Genomic DNA, 18239 nt, shown 5'->3' with positions numbered 1-18239 from the left:
TTTGTGAAAATTTGGTTTGACTTCATATGCCAAAGCTAAGAAACACATTTGTGAATTTCTCAGTTATAGATGAATTAACAAAGAGGTTAGCCTAAGAGATGAGGCTACTATCCATAATGCTTAATAATTTTCAGCCAAAAGTATAACAGAATAGGAAAACAAAAGAACCCAAATGAGTTTTGTAACTTTGAGATCTATATCACAAGGACAAGAGACTCTGTCATATAGATTAGACGATGCTGCAACAGAAGCTTTCTGTTGCAATTAGAGTTTAAAGATCATCTAATCCAACCACCTCATTTTACAGGTGAGGAAATCTGAAACTCAGAGAAATTATGTAACTTATCCACAAAGCAGAGTCAGGATTCAAATTTGGATCCTCTGACTTCTAGTTCCTAGTCTTTTTTGTTGTACCTCATTACCTACCAAGTTATCATCAAGTTGGAATCTTGATTCAATGTGCTAATCTATTTGAACATTTGTCATTTCAGCTACTCCCCAGTGAACCCAATACTCTGAGAGTATACAGATTTTAATGATTCATTCATCCCCCATCTCATTTGAAAAGCAGATGGGTTTTATATTTCACTAAAAAAACCAAACAGCTAAATTGCTACTCCTAGGTGGGGGAAAAAAACCTATGTTTTACATCAGATCTATTATTTGCAGTCACTATTCAAAACAGCAAAGAAATGGGGTTCAATTCTAACAAAAGAGCATGGACTTAAAAGTTCTGGTAATTAAAAACTTCTTTGATACCCTATGAAAATTGTTTGAGAATGTTATATGTATAATAACCATGGGAGGTAATTCAAACCATTCTCTACTCTTCCTCCTCCCTCCTCCTGTAGGTTGCTTTGAAAGCTGATGGTACTGACAGTAAATAGGAAAAATTAATTGAATATTTGTTTATACTTCCATAAGTAAACAGCTTTGAATTCCTATGGTATAATCACCATTTGTGTTGCATTGTTTGAGTTCAGGTGTCTCTGTGGATAGAGTGTTGGAATCAGAAAGACTCTTGGAGCTCAAATCTGGTCTCAGACACTTATTAGCTGGGTGACCCTGGACAAGTCATTTAACCCTATTTATCTCAGTTTTTTCATTTGTAAAATTAATTGGAGAAAGAAATGTGCCAAACCACTCACTAGCTTTGTTAGGAAACCCCCTAAAATGTCGTCATGGTGAATTGGATATGACTGAAAAACAACTGAACAGCAAGTGGGTTCATTTTATTTTCCTTGGCATTCAAAGTCTTTCAACTCAACTCCTGCTACCTCTGTTAGAAGAGAGAGAGAGAGAGAGAGAGAGAGAGAGAGAGAGAGAGAGAGAGAGAGAGAGAGAGAGAGAGAGAGAGAGACTGTGTGTGTGTGTGTGTGTGAGAGAGAGAGAGAGAGAGAGAGAAACAGAGACACACATTTTTCTTTAAAATTAATTTTATTTTAAAATAGCATAGATATTCCTGCATTGGATGGGTTCCCCATTAGGCTTATTCTTTGATGAGTATCATATACTTCTTCTCCCTATCTAGGAAACTATTATTAAATTATTATTATATGGAAGTCACAGTTTTAGAGAAATTAAATAATCTCTGACTTTCCAATATTTTTACTATGCTTTTCTTTTCATTTCTCTTGCTTCTTTCCATCCTGACAACAACCCTGGTGGGGGAAGGGGATAGGCCATATACTATTGCCCCCATTTGGCAGATGAGGAAACCAAGATTCCAAGAAGTGAAGTGGCTAGTTTTACAACTGCCAGCACTCTGAGCAACTTGGGGGGAAAAAAGGTGCTGTATTCGTGCAAAAAAAGTTACTATTTACTTAACTAGCAAATTTGGAAAATTCATGGTCGTTTATTTGAATGTCATTCCTTCCATTCCTAAAATATAGACACCACTAGTGTGGAAGCTATGGGACAGAGGTATCTGGCAACACTGCCTATTTGAAACTCCAGGACTGACATAAGGGAATAAGTATTTATTAAATTTCTACTGGGTGCCAAGGACTGTGTGTCCTATCCGAATCTTTGGAGAAACATTTTATCAGATAACATTGAGCACTACAGTGCACTTTGATGTTACTTGAGAGACTGGGTTAGAGTGAATATTAGTAAGGGAAGTTGGAGGTCAAAGAGGGAGATTCCCAAAGTATCTTGTATGAATGAGAGCCTCATGCTACTTCTATGAGTCTGTGTGTGTGTGTGTGTGTGTGTGTGTGTGTGTGTGTGACTGAGTGAGAGACAGAGAGAGAGATAGAGACATAGAACAAGAGACAGAAAGATGGAGAGAGAGAGGGAGAGACAGGCAGACAGACAGAGACAGACAGATAGACACACACACACACACACACACACACGCACAAAGAAAGACAAGCAGAGAAATAGAGACAGAAACAGAGATACCAAGACAGAGACAGAGAGATAGAAACAGAGGCAGATAGAAAGAGACAAGAGACAGAATCAGAGACATAGAGGCAGAGAGAGACATAGAGAGATGGAAACAGAGATGAACAGAGAGAGAGAAGTGGAGATAGAAACATAGGGCAGAGCAACAGAAATAGAGAAAAAACAAAGAAAGAGAAACTTCAAACACATTAATCAGGAAATGAAATCATTTTGGAAGTTCTGAAGAGCTCAACTTTCTGGAAACAGCAACTTATGAAAAAGAAAAGTCCAAGCTAGAATAGTTCTGCCTAGGTTATACACGATATCTATAGAAAAATCTACTCCTGATACATGGAATAGTAGAGTGTTAGAATATAAAATATAAAATGTCAGAACTAAAAGTGACTTTAAAACATGGAATTCTGGAAGCTTGAAGGAGATTCAGAAATACAAGTCTAGAGTACAGCACATTACCATAGAAAGGGCCCTTAGTACATAGAATCTCTGAGCTTCTGAAAACTTGAGAGACCAATGTGTTTTGTTTTACAGATGAGGAAGCTGAGGTTCAGGGAGGCTCTTTGTGTACAGTTAATAAGTAGCAGACCTGGGGAAAAAAATCAAGATTTCCTGACTCCTAGTTCAGGCTTCTTTCCACTGTCTTGTTACTTCTTAGAATACTTTGTACTAAACATTTGACATCACTATAAGTAATATCCAAAGATTTGTTTAGAATCTTCTGGATAAGAAAACAAATCAGAAACAGAAGCTCACATCAGTAAAGGAAGCTGCTATTGGGTGAGGGAAGGGGAGTATGTGAGGGAATCCGTTCTTGCCCCTAAACCAGAAGTATTAATGGCAGAAAGTTTAGTAAAGAAATTATATCTATGATAAAAAGCAAAATAAAAAAAAATTAAAATAGCACTTCGGTGTTAGACTTTGGTCCACCTTCAGAGCTTATGCTTCCCCTTCTTTGAGAATGCAGAATACATGTCAGTCTTCATAAGGTGAATTCTTCAATTAGTGTAGTTCCCATAAACAGTCAGGCACCAACTAAATGGGTGCTAAATTTATGCCAAATCATACTGGAAAATCACCCATCATGCCTTAAACCCTGGGAGAGTTTGAAATGCAAAATGCCTGACCTCTCTGCACTTCCCAAAGGCATGGACTAGGCCTATCCTTTTGTAAACTTTTCCTCAGGAAAAGTCGTGTGCCAGGCTTTCTATGTGTAAAGTTGGTTAGCTCCTGGGCAGATGTTAGTGATTTAAATTTGGCCTTTGATGAGCTTCCAAATAGGGACCTAGGCATATTGGGAAAGCAGGTCTTTTAATGATCTCAGTGGTGAATAGGAGCCAATAGTGGCAATATGATGTGAGTTTCTAGCCTGAGCTCTTCACTTCCAAGGCAAGCAGTCTCCAATTCCCCTCAGTGGTGTACCCTTCATACTGGTGGCAATGTTACATAAGAGATGGAATTAGGAGAGTTCTAGGTTCAAATTCATTCTTTGATATTTATTAGAGATATAGCCTTGAATGAGTCATTTAATTCCTTTGGGCCTCAGTCCCCTCATCTATAAAATGGATATAACTTAGATACCTCTCTAAGTTTATAAATGACTGAAGAAGTGATAGCATTGATAATGAGAATCCTCATTTATCTTTTCACTATCAATGAAATCAGAGGTCTCTGTCTCTCCCCACCTCTGTCATGGAGATAAACATTTTCAGGTACTACTTACTGTTTTTACATTGCCAATGTTAGTCTTCTTTGTTCAAACACATTATCCAACCTCACCCTGAACATGATGGGTTCAGTAACTTGAATCATTTCTATAATACAATAACGTACCCCAGACTAGTGCTTTGTAGAGGCACTTGCTAATGGGTAACATCTGAAGACAGTGAGAGATGGAAACCACTTAGGGAGATGGTTCTCCCCTCCCCTGCCTCCTACATTGTAAACTCCTGAGGGAAGGAACATTTCTATTTGTCATTCTTGTATCACAGACAGGATCTTGCAGATGCTCAGCTCATAATAATTGCTGATTGGACTGGATAAGTTTGTGAAATTTCTATGCTTTTAAACCCACTTAAGCTATGTCACCTCTCTACTTTTGGGGAGTCTTCCCTTATCCCTATTGTTATTAAGAAATTTCCTCTTTGGGCATCATATTTCATTTTGTAACTAAAATAGTGCTAAATGAAAAGAAGGGGGTAAAGAGTCCTGGGGCTAACATTGGTAAGGTCAAGTTTATACAACAATATATCAGGAATTCCTGATTTCATTGGTGTGAGCATTCCTTCCATTGCCACAGAACACAATTCCTTTAGCACTTACCATATGGTTTCTAAGAGTTACTGTAGCTAAAATATATATCAGTGATTAATCATTCTTAACAGATGCACAATCTATTAGGTGGTTCATATTTGAAGAAGAGTTTCATGGAAAACTCACTAGACTTGGAGTTATGAGACCAGGTTTGAAGTCTACCTGAGATGCTTCAATCATGCCAATCAATCAAATCAAAAAAATGTAAATGCCTATTATATGGTAGATACTGGGGCTACAAAGACAGACCTGTCTTCATGGAGCCAATGTACACCTATGTGTACATGATCATGGTGGAGAGAATAGATTTTTGATTTTAGTAGGAAGGACACAATTGAGGGGGTGTGACCAGAAAGAGCTACATGTAGAAGGTATAGCTAGCTTTTTAATTCATATTTTAAAATTTTTATTTTTTCCAATTACATGTAAAAATAGTTTCTGACATTCATTTTTCTGTAAGATTTTGAGTTCCACATTTTTCTTCTTCTTACCTTCTTTCTACCCCCCAGTGACAATGAGTAAACTAAAATAGGCTGTACATGCACAATCATGTTGAATATATTTCCATATTAGTCATATTGTGAAAGAAGAATCAGAAAAGTGAAAAAAACATGAGAAAGAAAAAACATTAAACAAATTTAAAAAATGAAAATAGCATGCTTTGGTCTATATTCAGACTTCATAGTTCTTTCTCTGGATGTGGAAGGCATTTTCCATCACAAGTCTTTTAGAATTGTCTTTGGTCATTGTTTTTTGTGAAAAAGCTAAGTCTACTACAGTTGCTCAATATATAATGTTGTTGTTAATGTGTACAATATTCTCCTTTTGAATTAGGTTTTAAAGAAAACTGGGTTTGGCAAGAGCTTGAAGCAAGGAGAGATGTGCTCTGGCTTAATAGGACAGTCAGTATAAGTGATCAGGGATGGGGAAAGAATAAGGAACAGAAAAAAGACCAGTTTGATTGTAACACTGAAAGGCTAAGAGCAAATAATATGGACCCTGAGCCTCAATTTTCTCATCTGCAAAATGGTGATAATAATAATAATTGAACTATTTACCTCATGACGTGTTTGTGAGGAAAGCACTTTGAAAATACTAAAAGGATATGTGAGTATAATTTAGGAGTTTTCAGCAGGATTTAGCAGACTGTCAGAGCCTGTGCTCTGGTGGCCTACATATAAAAAACTCAATCCTTTTTGTGACATAATGAAGCAACAGAATAGGTAACCAGAGGAATAAACATAGAGGTCATATTATCATAGCGTCATGAAATGTCACAGCTGGGTGGATGCTTAGAGGTCCTTTAGTTGGGAGCTCTCCTTTTGTGGATAAACTAAATTCCTTAGATATAAAATATTTTGTTCAAGTTCACATAAGCAGTGAGGTGGCAAAGAGGATGGATTTTTAGTCCTAGAGTGGGAAAGTAGGAAAGACTGAGTTCAAATTTGACTCTAGACACTGTCTAGTTCTGATATCCTGGGCAAGTAATTTAACCTCTTTTTGCCTTACTTTTCTTGTTTGTAACCTCCTTCCCAGGTTGTCTTATATGAGATGAGCTAGGAACAGGTCTGGAATCCCAGTTCTCTGTCCAGTATTATTTTCAGTATATCCTGTGTGACTTGGGGAAGTCACTTCATCTGTGTTCCCCATCTGTGAAATGAAGAGGTTGTACTAGATCTTCTCACTTTTATGGTGGAGGATATTTTGGCCTCCAGTGTTGGGACCTTCCATTGTTCACATCCTCTTTCTCTCTCTCTCTCTCTCTCTCTCTCTCTCTCTCCCTCCCTCCCTTGGTCTCTTTCTTTCTCTCTTTCTTCCTTTCTAAATTTATTTATTTTGGGTTTTTGCAAGGGAAATGTGGTTAAGTGGCTTGCCCAAGGCCACACAGCTAGGTAATTATTAAGTGTCTGAGACTGGATTTGAACCCAGGTACTCCTGACTCCAAGGCCAGTGCTTTATCCACTATGCCACCTAGCTGTCCCTATTTTGGTTTTTGGAAGACAATGGGGGATGGTTAAGTGACTTGCCCAAGGTCACACAGCTAAGTAATTATTAAGTGTCTGAAGTCGGATTTGAACTCAGGTATTCCTGACTCCAGGGCCTGCTCTCTATCCACTGTGCCATCTAGTTGCTCCATTGATACCCATTCTTAACAACATGCACTATTTCTACATAATTTTAAAGTTAAGTACTTTTCTCAGCCCAAATCATGAACTAGACAGTCCAAATATTATCTTTACATTTTATAGATGAGGAAACTGAGGCAAATGGAAGTTAAGTAGTTTGCTTGTGGTTACCCAGCTCCTAAATACTGGAATTGGGGTTGGAACTGAGTCACCCAATTTCTGGTTCTGTCCCTTCCCTACCACCCCATTCATGTTAACTATATTTTGTTTACAGTTGAATAAAAATATTAAGGGGGTAGTATAATTTGCCCTAGTCTCATCCTCCTCATCCATGGGACAGTCCTATTGTTGCCATTTCTGTTTTCCTGAGAATCCTGTCACGGATGCCAGCTTCACATTGCCACAGGGAATGAATGGATACTTATTCTCAATCCTCCCTGAATGCTTTTGCTGTCTCTCACTAGGTGATGACTTCCTGCCTGCCTGCATGGTCTACCTGTGTGCCAGCTTTTCAGATGCCTGTGGTTATTCAGACAGCATCAAATCCCTGGCCAGACATCCTCTGTCCTTGGTACTGGCTTTCCAAAAATCACCAGGAGGGCCTGCTTTGCTTGCCCCCATTGGCACCATGGGAAAAAAAAAGAACTGTTCCTTGAAGTTGGTCTCCTGAGACAATTTGCTATCCCACTGCTTGCCTTGGCCTCCTGCTGCTTATTATGACATCACCCTTCACTGCTGTGAGTACAAAGAGGTTGGACCAGGAACCTACCCTTCAACTCTTTGCTTTATGCACAAATACTACTGCAGATGGGTAGAGCTAGAAAATACTATTAGCAACTTCCTTGAACCAAAAACTCTTGTCCTGAAGGAAAAAAAAAATCACCAGTCATGTTGGCTATGGAAGTTCTCTCTCTCTCTCTCTCTCTCTGCTCTTCTCTCTCTGTCTCTGTCTCTCTGTCTCTGTCTCTGTCTCTCTCTGTCTCTCTGTCTCTCTGTCTCTCTGTCTCTCTGTCTCTCTCTCTCTCTCTCTCTCTCTCTCTCTCTCTCTCTCTCTTTCTGACTCTGTCTGTCTGTCAGGATTGGAGGATGGAACACACAAAGACGTTGAAATAAAGAGAAACTGCTGACCTCTAACCAGCTCCACAGTTGGAGTGCAGCTTTGATGTAAGCATATGCATTTATTATCAAGTGAAACGGAAGACTTAAACATAGAGGCAATACTCCTTAAGTGTCTGATATCTTCAGCTATTACTTTGAACTAGAAATATTCCTGCAGATGAGACAATGTACCCACAAAAATGAACATATACATATGAAAAATTAATAAAGACACATAGAATGGTAAAGACCAAACTTCAGTATTGCTAACTAAAATTGTAAATAGCATTTGCATTTTAAGTGCATTTACTTTTATGTTATATGTTGTTGTTGTCAGTTGTTTCAGTCATGTCTGACTCTTCATGACTTGGTTTGCCATTTCCTTCTCCAGCTCACTTTACAAATGAGAAAGCTGAGTCAAACAAGGTAAAGTGACTTATGCAGGGTCAAATAGCCCTGGTCCTAGATCCAGGAAGACCTGAGTTCAAATCTGACCTCAGATGCTTTAATATTTACTTAGTTGTGTGACCTTAGGCAAAGTCACTTACGCCCCCCCCCCCCCCCAACAAACAAACAAACCAAAAAAAGATGTATTCCTTCCTTCAGGTCCAACTCCTGATCAGGGTCATCTTTTCATCTTCCCAAAATTTCAATATGCTAAACTCTTTCTCCATTCCCTTGGTACTGATCTATTCTGTTTCTACTTTACTGAGCAAGTGACCTTACAAAGTCATTTTACTTCTGTGAGTTTCAGTTATTCATCCTCAAAATAAATTAGATGAATTAGATGATTTCATACATGATTATTTATAGGATATGGGATTAGCAATGATTTCAGAGATTCTCTAATCCTTTCCATTTCATAGTTGAAGAATTGAGTCATAAAGAGATTAAATGATGAGTCTAATGTCAGAAAGGAGTTTGTTAAAGAGATAGGAATCAGATACATAGTCCAAAGTTCCTACCAGCTCTGACATTCTTTTCTCAATATTCTAAGGTCTTTACCACAGATCACATTGTTTAGTCAAAGTTCCAAGGTATCTCTCAGCTTTCACATTCTAGGATTTATTTCTAAGGTCTATTATTTGATGTAATTAGATAAAATTTATTTGCAGAAACATTTCAAATCAAAAACATTTCTACCATGGTCATATTAATTATATATTAATTAAAAATACTTTGATAACCATGTCTTTTGTAATCCTAGTTCTTTATGTACCCAAAGATTTTTTGAGATTATAATTATAATTAGTCAAAATTTGAATTTACAGCACACAAAATATTTTTAAGAACTTGATCTAATGAATCTTTATTCTCCCTCAGCTATGGGTATAACTGTAATGTCTCAGTGCTTATGAATTCTTCATCAGTAAAATAAAGGAGTTAAACTTGGGAATTTCTAGAGTCTTTTTTACATATGCTATAATTCTATGAATTTATGATAAAGTCACAGAGACACCTAATTGGATCCAATACTCCTTTTCTTTTCCTTGTCCTGACTACAGCTGATATAGAAGGCTTTCCTAATGCTTTGCTCAAATGTCAAGGCCCTTTGTGGATAGAGAGCCCTAGATAAATGTACACTTGTCTCTATCATAAAGCCTCTCAGAGGAAACCTGATTAGGGATGTGTTGCAGGAGAGGGCCAGGTGTACATCACTCTTGCCAAGTTTCTAACATACGTGTAATGTGCAGGCTCTGATGGTGCCTTCTGTGATAAAACTTTAATGAAATGTCAGGGATTGTAGGAGATTAAAGTTCTTTTATTATGAATACTGATGTGTAGGGAAACATTTGTCCAGTTTGGAGGCTGTATAGATGATGAATTTTCCAAGCATGTTCAGGGATGCTGCTCTTGGCTTAAAGACTTATCATTTATGGACAGCTCATATTGAAGGCTTGTTTCTATTATGGCTGAACATTAGCTGGTGTCCATGGTTTTTCTTAATGTTTACATAGAAGTTTAGTGTAAACCAAATCTGCCTAACCAAATGTGGAAATAGGAGATTTAGAACAGAGCCTCTTGATCTGTTCATCAGGTCTCAACATAGTAGAACTTAATGTAGATCCAGGAAGGACCACTGGAAGTAAGGTCCTGCCAATCAGAAGAAAGGGAAGAACTAAGGGAAATTCCTGGATCATTGTTTCCTTACCTGGGGACTACCTTGTCCTGAGCAAAGCCCTTACTAAATGTTAAATTATCAATGATTCAATAGTATCAGGGTCTTTTCAATTAGAATAAAATAATCAGCTTTTGAAGTGTATCCTAGAGGTCTCCCTTCCCTCCCATCTTAGGAAATTTCCTTGTTATGTGACTTGTCATTCTCTTCTTGAACTCTTCCAGTATCATACCAGGATATGAAACACTTCAATTTGGAGAGATCTCAATGATAGGGTATTCTTCCTTCATCCACTAAACAAATTATTTGAGACAAGGCACCCTAGTACTCTCTGTGCTTTAGTTCCATCATAAGGAATAAGGAATATTTAAGACTTTGTTTAGATTTAACAATCTATGATTCTTTAGGAGTAAGATTTTTTTTGGTTATTTTTTAATGCTGAGGACCCTTTTTGTCAATCTGGTGAAACCTATGGTCCTCTTCTCAGAAGAATGTTTTTAAGTACATAAAAGAAAATACATAGATTCAAGGAAATAAAAGATTAACAAAAAATAAAGATTTCATTATTTTTCCTATCCAAGTTTATGGACTCCACATCCTACTCTCTACCATCCTTTATTTTAAGCACATTTAGCAGAGATGAAAAGTTTTCTGGATAAGAAGTCAGAATCAAGGCCACAATGCTTCTCCATATGGGTAAAAGGTAATAACTTCAGTAAAGACATATTTGGGAGAGGAATGTCTTGTTTCCATAAGACCATGTGGGGTTTGGGGCCTTATAAAGGGCCACCCAGCCTTCTGGAAAGTAACACAACTCAGGACTTGTAAATTAGGGAAAATGGAATGCTGAGCTTCTTAGGGAGTCCAGTTCTGTGACTCTGAAAAAGTCATCCAATCACAAAAAGTCTGAATATTCTCAAATGGTTATGATGCCTGTAGCACTCAACTCTCAGGGTTGTGGTGAGGAACAAAATGAGACCAAATTTGTTAAAGGCCTTGCAAACCTTAAAGTGCCCTAGCAATGTCAGTTATTGTTATCATTGACTTATAATGAATTCACTTTTTAAAAATGTCCATTCACAAGTAAATCAAATATATAATAATATTAATAACATTTATATATTGCTTTTCAGGAGTTTTAAGGATATCTTGGGTAGTTAGTAAGCACAGTAGATACAGCTCTGGGCCTGGAGTCAAGAAGACAAATATAAATTCAGACTCAGATATCTTCTGTGTGACCTTGGGTAAGTCACTTAACCCTGTTTGCCTCAGTTTCCTTTTCTATAAAATGAACTGGAGAAGGAAATGGCAAATCACTTCAGTATCTTTGCTCAAAAAGGGTCACAAAGGATATGATTAAAATCAACCAAACAACAACAAAGTGATCTATCTATCTATACTTTTTTCCATCACCTTCATTTGCAAGCATATCTCTTCCTCTTATTCCCAATGGGTCAACTCTTGTAACAAAGGATATCTTGAAATAAGCCCATCAAATCCTTTCCAAAAACCTCTTAAGTAGGTATTGAAAATTTTTTGTATCACATTGGTGAAGACACAGGGCTAGAGATATGAGAAATAATTTTTATTTGTGAATATTAAAGGGATTTAGCTTTATGCAGAATTGTGCAGTAAGAGAGAATTCTTTTGGCTTTCTATCTGATATTTCTGCCAGAAATAGAAAATAACTGATAAGAAAAATAATGAATATTGATTTGATGATAATTTTATAAGGAGGATTCCTGCCTTCACTCCACACTCTCTGCAATCCTACTAACTAGTATTAGAATTATCCAGTAAACTTGCTTTTCCCTCCTTTTGGTCAAAAGAAAGAATTGTCTTCATAATATCCTTTTTTCTGGGAAGACTCTTTAGGTTCTGAACAATGTGCTCACAGCAATTTTTACCCTAATCCTGCCTCCCCCTCTTTTTCCCCCTCCTCAATTCCCAGCCTCCTTTCAGAGGTGAGCTCTTTCACTCTTTGGGGGAGTTCACTATCTGGAAGACAGCCCAAAGACTAACTTTTCCCATATGTGGAGAGTGTTTAGGTTGGCTAGGGAATGGATTGAAGGGGATTCCCTGGAATGACTGGTGAGTTGTCTGAAAGATGAGTGAACAGGGAGTATGTAGGTGGGTGGGTAGTTGGTTGTAGATTCTATTAGAACCTTTCCAATTCAACTGTAGCTTTTAGACTCTTAGTTCTTAAGTGAGGACCTTTCAGCTTTCAGCCTCTCTTGACTGAGACTGAGGAATTCATTAACTACATTTTCTTTAATAAAACAAAAAACATTTTTTAAAATTAATTCTTTGGTAGTTTCAGGGAAGGTAGAGAATATTTGTTGTTTTCCATCCTGACCTGTGAGTGAGGAATCTTTAGAATATATTTAAACTGTTTGCTTTTCAGGATTGAAACTCAGCCCTGACCTGATTGTACTAGCCAATTTCATTGTCATCTAACTGACTTGAAATTTGAACTTTCCCCATCTCCAGATTGAGTTGGACCATCTTGACCTGACCTTCCACAAACATCAATGTAAGGTGATAGCAGCAGAGACATTCTGCAAAAGTACTAAGATCCAGTCCCAGTCTAGTAGCCCTCTGTCCCTGAGCCAATCCTACTGAATAGCCTCTGGAACACCAGATACCACTGTTTGTAATTATAGATGAGTTCAGAATGGCTAAAGGGAAACTCCCCAGTCTCATTCTTCTTTACTAATCTGTGCCCTTGGGCAATACACTGAATCTTGGCCAAACCCCAATTTGCTTATCTGTCAATGTCAAGTGGCAATATCTATCTATCTATCTATCTAACCTATCTCATGTTTTTCTTTTTTCTTTCTTTTTTTTTGGTGAGGAAAATTCTATACAAAATTTATAGCACTGTAAAAATGTGAAATCTATCCCATTTTTACTTATTTCCAGACCTGGGATTTCATCAACATAGGAAACTTCCTGAAGACCAATGAGGAACTTCTTTCAGCTGGGCAGATCAAAATTTTCTCTGAAACTTATAAGCTTAGAAATTTACTTGGAGAATTGAGATGCTAAATGAGATGTGGGACTTGAACCCATGTCTTTCTGACCCCCAGGACAGCTACACCAAGCTGCTTTTAAATTATATATTTTAATATATTTACTCATATTTGACTTTAAGGCTCATATTCATATTCTTTTTAGTACTTTAAAGTTTGCAAAATTTCTTACATACATTGTCTCATCTGACTTCACAATTATCCATAGCTATGTACTTCCACAGTGCAAGCATCTGAGATTGTGGTTAGTATGACCAATTTTACTTATCAAGATATTATTTTCCTGTTTAAAAAAGTTGCCCCCAAATAGAAAACACGAGAGAAAGAGTTTCTTGGAGGAACTGTGGACTCAGAGTTAAAGAGTTGGGGTTTGAAACTTAACTCTGTTACTTAATGTTTGTATGACCTTGGGCAAATCACTTAACTAACCCAGGCCTCAAATTCCTCATCTGTAGAATGAGGGTAAAAGTCTTTTCCAAATTAAAACCAATGATTCCATTGAATCTGATTTTATTGGATGGTTGATCATGGACAAGTTGCTTGTTTCTCAGAACGTCAGTTTACTTATTTGTCAAATGTATGTAATGTTTTTTTTTTTTGGTTTTTGCAAGGCAAATGGAGTTAAGTGGCTTGCCCAAGGTCACACAGCTATGTAATTATTAAGTGTCTGAGACCGGATTTGAACCCAGGTACTCCTGACTCCAAGGCCAGTGCTTTATCCACTATGCCACCTAGCCACCTCCAAAATGTATGTAATCTTAAGGTTAACTCCTTCACAGGTTTGCTATGAGAAATGTGTGAGCTTTACAACAAGAGTAACTTGTTACTGATGTTTAGCACGTGCTTTGAGGAAGACAAATAAGATTTCATCAAGGGCCTTTCGAACTCCTACTATATCTTTCTTGATGCCATGGTCTTCTTCAAAAATGAAGGACAATCTTTTGTCTTTTTTATTTCCTTTGACTCTCCAGATATCTCTATGGAAAAACAGCATGGTATTATGTAAACAAAGCAAAGGACCTAATTCAAACTTGGTATGAACCTTGATTCTTTTACTTACTAATATGTGTGACCTTGGATAAGTCTCTTGCCCTTCTTTAGATTTCAGTTTTCATATTTATAAAATTAAGGAATTTGGTTGGGCTATCTCTATAGTTACTTTCAGTTGTAAAATCTTGGGATCCCATATTGGAAAACAATGGCCTCATCATCATTTTTTAGTTCAAGAAACTGAGGCATGGTATATGAAGTGAATTGCTGAAGCCTAGGCAGGCACTTCAGGACAGTATCAGGACCAGGTCTCCTGACTGCTTGTTTAGGACTGTCCTTAGAAAACAGTGAGTGGGCATTTGTGAGGTTTTCTTTGGAAAGGAGCAGGGGAGAGGGAATCTTTCTTTCTTCTGATAGGTATAAGAGTATACTCAGACTATCAAATCACACTTTGCAGTTGGCATATGGAACCATCCTGAAGCCCCAGGACTAACAGTTATTTCATTTTATTGGTTAAATACAAGATCTGTTGTCTTTTTTCCACAGAAGAAAACATTGCCATTGATAAGGTCGCATTGTGTGTCTGGGATCAAGACTCCTGTTTTGAACAGTCTATTTCCTGAGATTTAAATTAATGAGGAAATGAGCTAATGCATGAATAGTAAGTTACTGTGAAGAATGAATCATATGGGGCTAAATGTATATGTATGTCTCCTTGTATCCCTTCTGACTCATGATAGTCTGAAGGATTATTTCAGATGAAGCTTCAGTAAAACTCTGGGGCATACAGAACACAAACAGTAGGCCAGGCTTTAATAACTAAGTAGTGTATTCAGATATTACAGAAAGCAAGAGCTATGGTTTTTTTTTTGAAAACAGATTTTCTTTATAGTTGACCATTGCTATATTCATCAGCCTTTTATCTTGACCCAGCTCACTATTGAGGAAAGCACTAGGTATCCTATTAATGTATGCCCTGAAGCCAAGAAAATGCAACACACAAAACAACCGTGTAAGACGCTTCACTCTATTCTCAAAAGCTAGGGGGAAAAACCCCACAATAAAATAGTTTTCAAAGGGACTCAGATGGCAAAGGATGCCAACGTACTTTCTACTAATTTATTCAGCCTTCCAAAGCCTGGGCAAGTCCCCAAAATGCTACCCAGTCAAACTAAAGAGTTCCAAACAGGACTTAACTAATTGCCTGGATAAGCGAAAAGCTGTCTTCTGCAAGCAGTTTTTATTCATCCAGTACATATGGTGAAACACCATAAAAGAAAAAAAAAGTGAAAAAAAAAGACAGAGAGACATTCATTTTACCTCAGGGCTCTCTGCCTGGTCTCACATAGAATATAATGCTTTCCCAGTGAACTACCAAGGACTATCCCATTTTGTAAATGTCCTTCTGGATTGAATGTCTTTACAAGTAAAGAAAACAAGCCAGAGTGTTCCCAGAAGCAGGAGCTCAGCATCAGAGCCCACAAAGTGGTAACAAAAAAAATTGCTGTTAAGGCAGTAAAAGTTTTGAAGTTGAAGTCAGCTGTTTAAACAAAGCCTTGTGTCACTACTACCTTTTCCAAGACCTCCGCCAATCCAGGATCATTCATGTCCAGCATACACACACAGACACAGATCCACTTAGGTCTAGCCCACAGAACTGGAAACCCTCAAAAAACAGACAAGATAAAATAAAGTGCATGGAAGGGAGATGGCAGGGTGGGGAGGCGACAATGGAGAATAAAACATAAGAAATACCCCTGATCATGCACGGTATCGCCTTTGACTTTTGTATCCATAGCAAATGTGGACAAACATCAAAGAAGGAAAAGTTTTTGTTAGCAGCTCATAAGTTGACTTAAGAAACTCCTTTTGGGTGTTAGCCACAATTCAGAGGGAAGTGGGAATCCCATAGAAGGAAAAGAAAAGGTGAGGAGAAGTTTGAGGTAAGAGATTAACAACAGAACTATGTGAGCAATAGAAGTTCTGATGGAATTCACATGTACCAAGTTTTCCGAAAATTTACACAGTCATATCATTTAATCAAGAGTTAATGGGTCAGAGAATTGTGAACTATTAAATTCATTTATCCACATTACATTTTAGAATTGATTCTGTTCCCAGCTCCATCAAAGTTTCAACAGTCATTCATTGCCTAGATCTGTCATTCTCTACTTCATTCATTCATTTCTTTCTTTCTTTCTCTACCTTTTCTGAAAAATAACAAGAAATGGTATTTCTCTTGGACTATGAAAATTACTAAAAAATTAAAAATTAAAAACAAAATCTATTAAAATCACTTTTCTCAGGTTCTACTAGAAAGGGCTCCCAGAAAGCAATTCTTACAGTTAAGACATAATTCAGAATAAACTTAAAAAAAGTTTAGTAGAGATACATTCAAACTTATTGAACTAAATCAATATACAAACATGCACACATGTGATTTTTTTTTTGGTAATAATGATGGAATGAGCTTACCTTCCAGACTTGAATATAAGCTAGATCCCCCAGTGAACAGCCTCATTAAATAAATAAAAGTTAGCAAGCGGTCTCCCACCTTCTTGCTCTCCTCTTGTCAAAACAGTAAAGTGTTCTTTGTACTCTGAGATCAGTGTGTGTATGAGTGTGAGCATGTGTGTGTGTGCAAGAGAGGTTTGACAGCAGGGGAGGCTGCAGCCAATACAGCCAGCTTTTGCTGGGTTTATATAGCAGTCCTGATCCTTGGCTCATTCCCCTGTAATGGGATGCCTTCAGGCCGCCTTTTCCACTTTTTTCAGTTGGTGAATTAAAGGAGCAGCCTCCCAGTGGAGCAGCGAGTACGGTTAGCTCATAGAAGACACACTCACTCCCATACAGGCTGCCAGAAACGAAACCCTATTTGCATACAATTTATGGCTAAAGAAGGAAATCCCCCCTGTCATTCTGTTCCCCTCCCCCAAACTATGTACCAGCGTCAAGAAAATGATTCAGTGAATAATTGCATAATTGGAATCTCTGGGAGGATTGTTTAAATTTTCTCTTTTTGAGAACCAGAAAGTTAGAGTTAGGCAGGCTTTGTTGCGTCTAGTCAAACACATTTAAAACCATTACAGTCTCATAAAGGGGTAACACTTAGAGCTGGGGCTGGCATTTATTCAGTGAGAATTGAAGACAGGGATGGAGCTCTTTGGAGATGACTGAATCCTAGAAAAGAAGATGCAAATTTTCTAAAGATGAGGACTTCTTGGGTCTCTTTGGGAGGATAGATCAGCCATGTATATGTGGCCATTTCACACAATAGGAGAGAAAATAACTTTTTTTTTGTCACCCTTTGAAATGCAAATGCCATTTTTTTCCTTTAGGAGGGGAAACATCTTCTATATTCCTGAGCTCTCAGGAATCAGCATGATCTTCAAGTAATGGACACTTCTTTTTTATGGAATTGTTAGATTTAGAGCTAGAAAGGTATCTCAAGCCCATCTCAACCAATTCCCTAATTTGGGGGCCATTGAAGCCTATGTCTAGAGAAACAAAGAGATCATATGGATGGGAGGAAATTATAGAGAAGTAATTTGACCCTAGGTCCCCTGATATCAAACTCAAGGCTCTTTCCTCACATCTTGCCTTAGATTTCTACTCATCTTGCTATTAGCCTATTTAAAAAGTTCTTGGTAAATTTATTTCTAGCTTAGTTCCCAGAGAAAGGTGGGTCTCATTTTTAATTTTTCCGGGTAGGTGGTCAGACCCTAACCTTTTCTTTACAAGCAATATGAATGAACAAGTTCATTATAGGAGAGAAAACTCTAAATTTGGAGAGAGAAGACCTGAGCTGGAGTTCTTGGTTCTCTCTTACTAGTTCTATAACCATAGAGAGATAACTTCATCATAAAGCCTCAGTTTCCCTATCTGTAAAACCTGATTTATTGTATTTGTGCAACCTTTTGGACTTACTTTGAAGAAAGTGAGATGTAAAGTATAAGACCCTCCAGGGAGGGCAGTCCCAAAGCCTTAGTTATTAAAGCTTAAAACTAAGATAAAACCTTTGAAATACCCTATATAAAGTATGAACTTTTCATTATTTTGATACTTTAAGGATTCATGCTTAGGACAATTTAAATACTCCTACTGAGGCAGATGACAACTTTGGTATGATTTAGTAATGGTCTTCATGAGTTTCTTTGGTCA

The 18239-nt window shown here is 37.5% G+C and overlaps 1 protein-coding gene across 5 annotated transcripts in view; it reads right to left on the bottom strand.

The window, feature by feature from the left end:
• Positions 1 to 16870, bottom strand: part of TNC (tenascin C) — a 105530-nt gene extending 88660 nt beyond the window's left edge. Inside the window, exon 1 of one of the 5 annotated variants that reach the window (XM_074211744.1) lies at positions 16554 to 16870. The gene's annotated coding sequence lies outside the window, so the exon portion shown is untranslated. The remainder of the gene's footprint in view (positions 1 to 16553) is intronic. The other 4 variants (XM_074211740.1, XM_074211741.1, XM_074211742.1 and 1 more) reach the window with 4 other exon arrangements.
• Between the last annotated feature and the right edge of the window lie 1369 nt (positions 16871 to 18239).

Source organism: Macrotis lagotis, chromosome 1 (genome assembly GCF_037893015.1).
Source record: "Macrotis lagotis isolate mMagLag1 chromosome 1, bilby.v1.9.chrom.fasta, whole genome shotgun sequence".
NCBI lineage: Eukaryota > Metazoa > Chordata > Mammalia > Peramelemorphia > Peramelidae > Macrotis > Macrotis lagotis.
This window is presented reverse-complemented; position numbering and strand designations above follow the sequence as displayed.